The 11052-nt window shown below is 41.5% G+C and overlaps 1 long non-coding RNA gene across 1 annotated transcript; it reads right to left on the bottom strand.

The window, feature by feature from the left end:
* Positions 1-649: 649 nt before the first annotated feature.
* Positions 650-9276, bottom strand: LOC121674177. Its single transcript, XR_006019479.1, has 3 exons — positions 9055-9276; positions 1994-2094; positions 650-1157 (listed from the first exon to the last, which is right to left on the bottom strand). It is a non-coding gene; the product is annotated as an uncharacterized LOC121674177 (long non-coding RNA).
* Positions 9277-11052: the final 1776 nt, after the last annotated feature.

Below are 11052 nucleotides of genomic sequence, written 5' to 3'. Positions count from 1 at the left end.
AGCACATAGTGATAATACTGATTGTGCAGCTGGAAGCAGGGCTTTTCTGGCAGCAGGAGAGGGCCTCAATGGAGCAAGTCACAGACAAACACCTACATATTTATTTTGCGTGAATGCGAAGTTGAGGATGGTTTTTTTTAATAACAATTGCTTCATTTCTGTGGTTATGTTGGTTTCCTTTCCAGAATCCATTCCCAATCACAAAAATCTTGCAAGTGGGATTGCTTTTAATCCTTCATCCATTCAAAATATGTGGGTAAAGCCATCAGAAAATTATATAAATATAGCGGGATGACAGATATCTCCCTCCAGAACAGTTACGGCCTCACTTTATATGTTTTACAAATTAAATCCATTATTGTAGTAATAAAGTAGGATTTAAACATTTGGCATTTCTACTGATATTATAATAAGATTATTGATAGAAAGAGAGGTGATTTACTGTTCAAGAGGCTTTAAAAGCCCCTTATCAAATGCTGAAGGCTCGGCATCATCAAATACACAATTTTTAGTCAGAAATACCTGCCATGACTGCTGAAATACACTGGTTTACTGTCCCTGCAAGCATAAGCTTGTGCTTTTTTTTTTTTTTTGGTTCTTTTCCTGGAGCTATTTATTTTCTGTGTTGCATGTAATGTACATTATTTGGTTTTTTAGCAGGTGGTTCAATGGATTCTCCCATGGCATGCTTAGGCTGGCCCTTGTTCTGCAGTGCAGTGAGGGTTGCAAGATGTTCATACAGGCTTCACTGCTTATTTAACCTTCCTTTCAGGGATATGGGGAATGGGTGAGTAAATGGAAAGGGTTGGGGTCCTCCCCCAGAGAAAACTGAGCCAGAGCAGCAGAGGAGGCTTCTGTGGCTGATGTGGGGTCAGCAGAGCCCTCAGGACTTGCTGCCCTCCTGCAGCTCCACCTCTGCATTGGTCCTCTGTCCCCAGGCCTGCCCTTAGTCACATCAGCATCCACGTGGAGAGGAGCAGATTTTGCTAGTCTAGGGCTCTCCACTGAATGCACCATATCTAAAAGCCCCTTGGAGAGAGTTACCTTACCTTCTCTTTCCTGTGCATTGGGGTGATGGAGGGCTTTTCCTCATGCTGAAACCAGCTCACAGCTGCAGGCCTTGTGAAATGCTCCCAAAATCCCCTCTCTGCTGTGTCCTGCAAGTGTTACACAGAAGTTATTTCAGAATTTCTAGGATGGCTTTTGGTGGGGAGAAGGCATACTTCAAAATTTTGTTCCTAGTAGGTCCTAGACAGAAAGGTGACAAAACCTGTCAAACTATGGTCCCAGGCTTCTCTGGCTCCTTCTTCCTCCTATTGTAATAATCACTTGCTCCTAATTCATGTAAGAAGGAAATTACCTGCCTGTTTTGGCCAGCAAAACTGATGGAGGTGGGAAGAGGGAAGTCAAACTCTAGTCCTCATCTCACTTCGACTTTCTCCATGGGAATTGCCTCATGTTTTTTTACTAGTGTCACTCAGCAAGACACATAAGAAGGTCTTGTGCAGCCTCTTATTCCTGCAGAGCGCGGCACTGAGCTTGTCAACTTTTAGACCTGAGTGAAAAACCTTGTTCCTGTTCTTTTCACGGAACCTGGCTTTGTTGAAAGCAAGGTTTCCCAGTTTTCTAAGTATTTGGTCAAAGATATTTTGGTAATTCCTCTCTCAAAAAAAAAAAAAAAAAAAATCAAACCTCAAAAAACCCAATGCAGAAGTTGATGGGATTTGTTGTATTCAAGAAATGGACATATGGAAACAACATTTATAACTTTTGCTGCCAGAAACCATTTCTTTTCAGTTCTTGATTCCCCTTAAATGCAAACAATTTTTTTGTTTGATTGAAAATAATTGGGCAGCTTATAAATGTTTTCATGAAAGATTGCTATCTAAATGCCAGGAATGATAATTTCATAGTGGCATTCTCATTTTTATCTCAAGATGTGCTAATTATATTGGTAGTAATGATTGTAAATGCTTGAATAATTAGTAGTTACCTGGGCACTCAAGTTCCAGTGGATAAAGATGTCAGGAGTTCAAATGTCGTAACAGGGACAGCTCCATTTGTACTAAGTGCTTTTGATTGTAGTTTAACAACCTAAAATTGGATATATGTTAGGAATAAAACACAGCCTAATGCTTAAAGCAAAAGAATCCAGGAAAATAACTTCTCTAGCCTCTGAAATCACTGGTAATAAGTAATAGTTACCATAGTGGGATGATTTCTGCATTAGAAGCTGGAAGAATTTCCTTTAATAGTGCCCTTCTTTTTAAAGTAATTTTTCATCTAAGCTTTGATCCCATTTCATGCAAAATATGTCAGAAACAAAGCTGGAGAAATAATTCATAAATGAATTATTTAGCTTGTGAGTGTCACCTCTATTTCTTTCAGCTATATGTTCACAAATAGATAGTGACTTTTGTGAATGTATTCATTATTCAGATTTATTCAGTGGATAATTGCTGGGAGTAATTCTTCGTCTGTAGATTGCTTGGAAGCATTTTGCTGTGAACATTTAATAATAAAAATCTATCCAGGCTTTCAATACAAGACAAACTGAAATTATCTATAACTACTGATGTAGTCCTTAAACACGAACAATATACTGCAATCTTAAAGAGCAACACCAACATTTTCATCAAGAAATACACTACTTCCCTTGGTACATAGGAGGGAAAGCAAAAGCATTTCAACTCTCTGTGTAGCACTGACATTGAATGGTGTACATTGTATATGCAAATAAGTTTTTACAAGAAAAGGGCTGCTTAAGTGTTTGCTCAGCAGAAAAACAGAACAAGCCTGAACAAAACATGATTGACTTCCCAGAGAATAAATATGAACAGTCCACACAAAGGAATTAACTGCACTGCCAGTATTTTTTCTGCAATACCCCAGTGGAAGATGTCTAGGAAATAAACATAACATGATAAAACTATTTTACACTCAGAGGATAGCCATGTAACCATATGAACTGTTTTTCCATTTCCTTCTGTGGGAATAAATATTTTAGACAAGCAAAGTACTCTGTAAATGATGCCTTTGTGGGGGCTCGTCTGGGCTCCTTCAATTATTCTGAAACCTAGCAATTTTCTCATATCATTGAATCTGCTTTTATTGCAAATAGGGTTATAGAAATAGTCACTCATTGCAATAATGGACTTCGTTTATCTTAACTATTAACACTTCCAGTAGATTTACACACACGTATATATTCAATATTTATGGATATGCACAGTGCATATATATTAATAATGAAGTAACTTTATCTCTAACAATCTGAAAACAAAATCACGTAATACCATACAGTGTGGGGTGCAGTGGTAACTGGAAGCAGCATATCAGGATAACAGAACAGAAAAGGAATAAATAAATTAGAGGGGAGTCTTCCATATCTTCCTCAACTTCCAGAGTGTCAATTGAGCCTTTGTTCAATATTCCCCCTTTCGTGGTTCTGTGTACTCTTGATTAATAATTTAGAGATGCCCCTTTTGGAAGCAGAGCAAGTTTTGTGTTTGCCAAGAGTGATTTTCCACTAGTCAGGGAGTACATCAGGAAATAAAACAGCAAATTGCCCCACAGAGTATAATTAGCTGTTGCCTCCTTCCTTTTTCTGCCTCTGGAGAAACAGATTTACTGCCGAAAGTTGTGGGACACCCGTGAGATGTCATACGGCACCATTTCGTCTCCTCAACCTTCCAGTAAAGAAAGCACTGGGTAAATCCCAGCCTCAAGACAAAAAAAGCTCTTTGAACTGCATGTTTCCATTCCACATCCAGAAGGGTCATGATTAATCTGTTGTCTGGTGGTCACTCCAAAATGAGGCATTTTTGTGGGGTTGGGGAAAAAAAGATCAACAACAAAGCATAATGGAAACAGAGCTCTGAATGGGAAGATGATCTGCTAACGCTTGGTGTCTGTAGCCAGCCAGGATGAAAACAATCAGTTTTCCTTCCTGTATATCTCTTAGCTCCTGTGATGCCCAGAGAGCTGCGTATCCAGGTGTGTTTTTCCCCAAGGAAGGACAGTTGTGGTCAGTGCAAGATGCAGCACCAACAGTCCCTGTGGTGCTCCATGAAGGACCCACAGGATTATCCTTCTGGTGGGACCTCTTTGCCCTTTAGCTATTACTACCCAGTGCTGGAAGTTTTCATGCTCACACAGATCTGTAAGTACCCCTTGGATGCAGGTAGGCAGATCTGGGCCGTTCATCCAGGACCAGTTTTAAATTAGGGGTGGTATTACTGCATGTGGCCATCTGATCCATCACAACAGAATTCACTTCTGAAGGCAGAGCTGTGGCTTTATTTGCAGATGTAGAATCACAGAATAATTTAGGTTGGAAAAGATCTTCGAGGTCAGTGAGTCCAACCCAGCACTGCCAAGGCCACCACTAGATCATGTCCCCAAGTGCCACATCTAAACGTTTTTTAAATACCTCCAGGGGTGGTGTCTCAGCGGCTTCCCTGGGCAGTCTGTTCTACTGCTTGACAAGCCTTTTGGTGAAGAAATTTTTCCTTATATCCAATCTAACCTCCCCTGGTGCAATCTGAGGTCATTTCCTCTTGCTCTATTTCTTGTTAATTGGGAGACGAGGCCAACACCCCCCATCTACAACCTTTGTTCAGGTAGTTTTAGGGAGTGATATGGTTTGCCCTGAGCCATATTTTTTCTGGTCTAAACTGGAGCTGCTTTCTCAGCTGCTTCTTGTAAGACTTGTGCTCCAGAACCTTCCCCAGCTCCATTGCCCTTCTCTGGACTTGCTCCAGCACCTCAATGTCTTTCTTGTAGTGAGGGGCTTAAAACTGAAAACAGGATTCAAGGTGCAGCCTCACCAGTGCCGAGTACGTGGGGACCATGTAGCAGGTGGTGATCAAAGTGATGGTCATCTTCCTGGAGCTGTGGCACCAGTTTAAAATCCACAATGTGCACAGGTTTGTACTGGTTTTGAACCGGGCTCTTTTCTAATGCAAAGATAGAAGCACTGAGCAGAAGTGTTGTAGGGTTTTGCATTATAATGAGAACATCCCTGCTGCAGGGCAGAGCAATCTCTGCTCTTTTTGGACTGACTGGAAGTGATTTAACTCTGTTGAGGAACCTGGTCTCAATTCATCCCTGGCATGAGTCCATTGACTTATAAAAGGCATGGATCTGTCTCCGTTTCTTAAAATTGCCTCTCTTATTCATGAGTCTTTCTGGGTAGATGTTACAAATAACCACAAAGGACTTGTGATGATATATAGTAAACGCAGAGAGAATTTCTGGCTGCTGAAATGAACTTTCTAAATAGTTACAGAATGATTCCACATCCATTTCATAATTAGACTCCTGATATTGCAGCCAAGTTATTATTTGTGATTCAACATGCATTTTTTATTTTACAAATGTCCCATAGCCATTAAGTTTATTCTACCTGAGATTTTCTAATTTGTTCTGATCATCCTGTCACTGGGACCTTAAATGTAAAGCATGTATTGATTGAATAAGAGTTACCAAGTTACCAAATGCTAATATCTGCTGTTGGCTCACTGATTCTAAATCAGTCAGTCCTATTGATGTGGGATGTGGGAGATGGACAGGGCTGGAGCGAGTGAGGTCATTCTGAGTCATGCTCACTGTATTTTAGGAACAAAAAATGGTGGAACTGGAACCTCTGCCTAAAGCATTTGGGCTGCTGTTGATGGCAGGGCTGCCATCAGCCATGAGATGAAGGAGTAGAAACCCACTGCAAGCAGGAGGACATCTAAGCTGGTATAAAAGAGAAAAGGCATGCAAGAAAAACCCCTGAGAAACAGGGAAAGTGGAATTATCTTCAGGAGCTCTATTTTAGCAGTAATCACTCTGTGCTTGATGTTGTGTTCTTTGGGGCTTCCTGCCTGCTTTCCTAGGTGAGCATTGACCTGAGGAGAAATCCAGCTAGGCTGACCACAGGGTATAGCCTCAAAAGGGGATTAGTGGTCTTGTCTTAATCCCAGGTATCAAAAGTCTCCAACTGACTTCAGTGAGCCACCGTCTGTCCTGAAAGGATTTTAGAAACCTGGCAGCCATTAATGCCAAACTGGCCCTAAGAGGGGCAGCAAGCAGGGCTGACAGCAATGGGAAGGGAAGAAGCTAAGGGAATCACAAAGCACCTAGATACAGGCAACTACATAACATGATTTGAGGGCACTGATGTAAACGCTCTTGAGCTCCATTTGCAGTGTCACCTTGGAAGAGGATTAGATTAGATTAAGGACATGAAAGAAGAACAGAAAAATGGAGAAAAAAGCAGATTGAAGTGTAACAAAAGCCCAAAGGAGTAAAAAAAAGCATGAATTGAAAAGCATTTGGATGATGATATTGGACGATAAAAATTATAAAAAGAAAGTGCAAATCCCTCTGTCATTGGGAGATGCTTTATATTAATGTTAAGTCTATTAATGATGACCTTTGTTTTTCTAATTAGTATTAGTCTCTCTCCTCCACCTCTCCAAGCCCTGGAGACTGGTGATTTCAGAGAAAAACAAGCAGGTTTAACAAAAAAGTAATTGGTACTAAATCCAAAACTGGCTGAGTGCTTCTGGAGCTTATATTCAATTTCATCTCAATTTAAGATGAGGTAAAGAAAATAAGCAAGGGAAAATTCAGGCAGAACATCAAAGTACCCTTGTTGGCATTAGGCTACACAGATAAGTCAGGTTGAAAGCCAGTCATGTTTCGCAGAGGCAAGCTGAATATTTAAGTTGTGCTTTCATTCCAAAGCAGAGCATCCTTTGGCATTCCTTCAAGAGAGTTGGAGGGTCCTGCTCACAACTAGACAATTTGTTTTACAATGAGGTAGCTGAGAGCAGGATGTGCTTTTAGAATAGAGTAGGAAACCAGGGTCTGGCTCTGACCCCTGGCAGGTTTGAATCAGAACCTTCAAGTGCAATGCCCCTAGGATGCACCTTCTTATTAGCTACCTTCTAACATCTTAGCTCTCTCTCTTTCTCCCCCATTCTTTCATTCGTTCTTATCAGAAATTTGGTCCGGGACCAGGCAACCTCTCAGCTTAAATTAATATGATGGTCAGAATCATCTCTGCTTCAACAAATGCATTTTTTTTCTGATGTGGAGCTTTTTCATTGGCATATTTTTCATCGTCTCAAATGTATGAGCCCTTCAATCAGTCTCCTCAATGAAACAATGGAAATTATTTTGCCTTTTCTTTTAAAGCCAGAGAAATGCAAAGGCAAGGAATAAAGCTTCATGGGACAGACAGCTGTGGAGATGCTGAAATAGTGTCTGAGGGGAGGTGCATGGAAGTTGAGCTCTTGGTCTATTATGTGATTCTGACTACATGGCTGTTCCCTGACAAAGACAAAAATTTTGGGTACACAGGGCTAGTTCAGTGTCTTGCATTCTCTCTTTCATGCATTGAACCCACTCTAGCAAGCATTTCTGGGAGATATTTTGAGACTGGAGTGTTCCTATACTTCCTACCTATTGTTAGGTTTCTTCCGACGTATTGGAAATCTGGAAAATATTAGATCCTTTAGGGAGCATACTGGGCCAAAAGGCTCTTTGCTCTAAAGTGAAGATGATGGAAAAGTGACACCACCACTCCTCCTTCCCAGAAGTGGTCTCCTGCCTCTGTGACACTTATGAGGCTGTAGACTTGAAACACCTTTTCCTGACACTCCCGCTTCTGGCAAGCTTTGTTACTTGCTGTGTGGATAATGCCAGAACTGGGAAATAGTGTCAGCTTCGTCAGCGGTATATTTGACAACCCAGGCCAAAAGGTTATTAGCAAGGGATGCTCCAGGAGCCACCACTCTGTCATGTCTTCGAGAGGATCCAGTGTGAGCCAGCATCAGTGTCAGAGATGTAGACTAAGAAGTGCTAAGTTAATCAAAGCTGGTGGGTTTGCTCTCTTCTGTGCTCCCCGTTGTCATTTCAGAAAGGACACCTTCAGCTCCTTTGCCTTTACCAAATACAAATCAAATAACTGCTAGGCAGCAAAAATGACACTGCTTCCTTTCTTTTTTTTTTTAAAGTTTTTTTTTTTCCTGGGAATATGAAATATAAATAAAAAATACAGAGGAGGAAAGAGAGAATTTGGAGAATTTGGAGCAGGTGGCATTGGTAGCTGTCACCTTTACTTCTCAGTTCAGAGTTCAAATTTGGGGCAGCATTTGGTGGAAACGGGCTGGCACTGGAGAGGAGAAGTTAGTGCTCCATGTACCAAACACCTCTCAGAACTCCAAGCCGTCTACTTATCTCTTTTACAAAACCAAGCCTGAAGATGTCTTGGGGATGGATTCTCCCAAATCTTGGGCACTACCCCAGTTCATGCAGTGCTAGTTCTGGCCTTCCTATCTGAAATCTTTACTTTATTTGCTCCCCAAAAAGTAAAGTAGCTGCTCCAGGATGAAGATATAGAACTTTGTAAATTCAGGTATTTGTCAAAATCTTTCATTGCAAAACATTCCTGTCTAAATCATGACCTATTCACTCTAGGTGTTTTATCTGAGCAAAATAGAGTTTAGTTCCCGGGTTTGGGAACGTCATTAGGAAGGGAACATGGAGCTTTCTTGATCCACACCATGTTAAGCAGATAAGACCTTCTTTCTGAGGGTAAAATGGGTTGTTTGGGATTTGAAATGTTGTTAATCTTGTTTTCAATATTCATGAAAAAATGGGCTTTAGGGGAACCAATTATCATATTGCTTTTATACTGATTCAATTCTAAAAAGTCTGATGAGGTAGTTTATTGCAGCTCCTAATAAGGGTTATATTATTCATGAATATCATGCTCAAATTCATCAGTCTTGTTTAAGACCAGAGCTGTACAAGAGCTGCAGATACTGGCAAAGAGACTGTTCCCACTCTGCAGTCTGTATAAACAGAAGGAGCAATGACACTTTACACCAAAAAAAAGATTTGGCCCACAGCTTTCAGAGAGGCTGAATATAGAACATAAGGGAAAAGAAGCCAAGAAGCTGCAGTGTTTTGACAGAAACAGGTTAAGCAGTTTAATGACAGAGGCTCTCTCCACACTGGCCTGTGTAGCCAAGAACACACAACCTTTTTTAGACATACCTGTTGGTCACGATGAAAAACGTAGGCAGCCTCTCACACTGGCATGTCTGGCTTGGGAGGCCTGCTCAGAAAAATCCCTCATCAGAGGAGCAGCTGTCTTCTTCCCCAGCGCAAATTCCTTTAAAGCTGTCAAAGATGCTGTAATCAGACTAGGTCATCAAAACCGGTCCTCCTGAGGACTGGAAATAAGATCCAGAGATGAGCATTCAGCTACATGGGCAAGGTCTAAAACACTAAAGTTTCCATTGAAATTAAATGAAGACACTGTAATTGCTGTGAAAGAAAAGAGAAGCAATCACTGGGAGAGCCCGAAAGCTTTCAAAGCACCTCCTGAAACGATGCTTGCTGGAAAGGAGGGATCTATGTGCTGAATAACAGAATCTGATAGCACAGCTTTGACAGGGAAACCAACTTCAATAACTACTGGAGCATTTGACTCTGTGGCTCTGGGAGAGGCAAATTTAATTGAGATTTCACCACACAGCTGAGTAGTTTTATTACCAGGTTAAATGAAAAAGGTTAAAAAAGTAATAAAAATGGATTCTTTGCTTTCTTAATTTCAAAACACGGAGCTGTGGTCAATATGCTTAATAATTTGTAAGTAGAGTGAAAAAAAGCACAAATAGCCATGGTGACCATGGAGAGGGGACTGCTATGAACTTGTACCCTCCCTTGCAATTCTGCTTGCATTAGCAGTTTTGCTGTTTCCATAAGGTAAGGTAAAGCAAATGAACTGAGTTCCTCTCTGGTCCAATGTTTACTGCTGTTACTGGAGTTACATCTGAGGTAAATTTGGCTTGGATTTGACTAAACCCTGTCTTGGATAAAATGAAAGAGTATTAGTGTATTTGATTTTAGCTGTATTTACTGTAAATTGTTTATAGTGTCTCTGATTTTAAGGGGTTGATCCCTGCCTGAGGAACAGTATCAGAGTATACAGATCAAAACTTGTCCTTAGTGCTTCTCCAATGCTCTGTCATTACACCAGATATTGGTTGCCAGCACTTTCCTACTTTTAAATTAAAAAAAACCAATCGCCATCATACGTGATGTGAATGTTCACATAACTAGAGAAAAAATGGGAAATAACCTCTCTTCTAGTAGGAATAGCTGGGGGAAATCACTGACTGAGCTACTCATGGTAAGGCAGGCAGTGCCCTGGCTGCTGTGGTGGGCACAGGAGAGGGGATGGGGAGCTGCCTAAGTTGAAGTAATTAACAGGAGGAATCCCTGGAGGAGGGGAGAAAGAAAATGGAGGTAATATGCTCCACTAAGCTTGTGAAAAAAGATAGTTGGAGGAGAGGTTGCTGAAGCACAGGAGAGGTGGAGGTGTGTCATGGAGGCATGAGGATCTCTGAAATGGGGAGACCCTGGAAGAGCAAGGCATGGGGAAAGCTGGTGCAGACAAGAAGCAGGCAGCAGTCCCAGGAGGTGGATTGTGAGTGATATCGAGGGGTCTATTTCCCATTTCTGATTGCTGTGTTGGTCAAAGTGTCCAAGAATATTGTACTCAACTGGCTCTGTACTGCTTTTCCTATCGACCAGGATGGGAAGTGGAGGCACCAGGTTGCAAAGTGACTCGCCCTCTCATAAATGCAAGAGCAGAGCTGAGTGCTGGGGTCAATTTACTGCTCCTCCCACCTCCTAAAATTCGCCTGCTACCAAAGGCAAGTGACTGCACTGAGATGCTTCAAGCAAAGGCTTCTGCAGGATGTGAAGTGCACAACTATCCAGGGAAAACATCCTAAGAATAATCAGGTCATAAAACCTGTGGGAAATGCTGCCATAAATCCCATAACACTGAAGAGCAGCCCTGTGAAAGTTTTGCAGTGAGGCAGAGCAGAGTGTGGAGCAGGTAGCAGAGAGGAGTAGTGCAATACATATAAAGCCTTGTACTTGCCTGAGCACCCACCAAAGGCTCTGTGTGTGAGTGAGCAGCAGGGCTTCCTCGGCTGTTTATGTGCTGAAGGATATTTTACCGCCCAGTCAACTGCCTGG

Source organism: Corvus kubaryi, unplaced genomic scaffold, assembly GCF_017639235.1.
Source record: "Corvus kubaryi isolate FWS band 111438036 unplaced genomic scaffold, C.kubaryi_AGA036_p1.0 66, whole genome shotgun sequence".
NCBI lineage: Eukaryota > Metazoa > Chordata > Aves > Passeriformes > Corvidae > Corvus > Corvus kubaryi.
This window is presented reverse-complemented; position numbering and strand designations above follow the sequence as displayed.